The sequence below is a fragment of the Elephantulus edwardii genome, unplaced genomic scaffold (assembly GCF_000299155.1).
Source record: "Elephantulus edwardii isolate Elephantulus edwardi_28Jun2011 unplaced genomic scaffold, EleEdw1.0 scaffold00391, whole genome shotgun sequence".
Lineage (NCBI taxonomy): Eukaryota > Metazoa > Chordata > Mammalia > Macroscelidea > Macroscelididae > Elephantulus > Elephantulus edwardii.
In genome coordinates, this window is record NW_006400141.1 from 1479535 (window position 1) to 1480411 (window position 877).

The 877-nt window shown below is 41.8% G+C and overlaps 1 protein-coding gene and 1 non-coding gene across 2 annotated transcripts in view; one reads left to right on the forward strand and one right to left on the reverse strand.

The window, feature by feature from the left end:
- The window catches only part of LOC102861329 (butyrophilin subfamily 1 member A1-like), a 10181-nt gene that overhangs the window by 4042 nt on the left and 5262 nt on the right, over positions 1-877 (reverse strand). The gene's annotated exons all lie outside the window — the stretch shown is intronic.
- On the forward strand, positions 470-543 carry TRNAT-AGU. Its single transcript has one exon. It is a non-coding gene; the product is annotated as a tRNA-Thr (tRNA).

Genomic DNA, 877 nt, shown 5'->3' on the forward strand with positions numbered 1-877 from the left:
TTCATAAACATTTACAGAGATTTTGGGCTTCCACTCATTCATTGTTGCACTATTCTCTCTACCCTCCTCCCAGTTTGTTCTTGTCCAAATGCCACAGTGCTTGTCAAAGCCAGTTCTGATCAATCTTCTTTGTCAGTGTATCCTTTGCCATTCCCTATCACTCCTCCCTGAGAGAGACTTCACCCTGAGTCACAAGGAAAAGGGGACGGCGGAAGCAGGTTTCTTTTGAACGTCTCAGGGCTTCAGGCTCGGGTTTACATTCCCTCTCGTGCGAAAGGGACTCAGTTTTCCTACAGCTACCCAGTTTCTCGCATTTTTTTTGTTTGTTTGTTTGTATGTTTTGAGGCGCTGAGGAGATGACTGGGCGGCGTCCAATTTTTAACAACGATGACAAAAAAATTAAAAAGCACAAGGCAAAAGCAAAATACCATTCCTTTTCCTTGTGAATAAGGAAGCTATACGGCGTGCTGGCTCCGTGGCTTAGCTGGTTAAAGCGCCTGTCTAGTAAACAGGAGATCCTGGGTTCGAATCCCAGCGGGGCCTTTTACGGCTTTCCTTGTTTTTAAATAGAAGCCGAAATTGGCAAAATGTAAGCGTGTAATGGACCCTTAATTTATGGGGTTTCAGCAAAGTGTTTTATATGGATCTGAGACTAGTCTTCTGACTACAAAAGAGCATGAAAACTAAATTTGGGGGTTTTTCCCAGAAGAAATAATTTATGTCTTTCTTGCATGTTTATTCCACGTGTAATAATTTTTTAGAGTCCAAGAGGGACTCACTCAGAATACATCTTCAAGGATATGAACATGTACGGCCAAGCACAATCAATAAGAGTGCATCTAAATTCCAAAATCAATCTCCATAATAGTCTATGTGT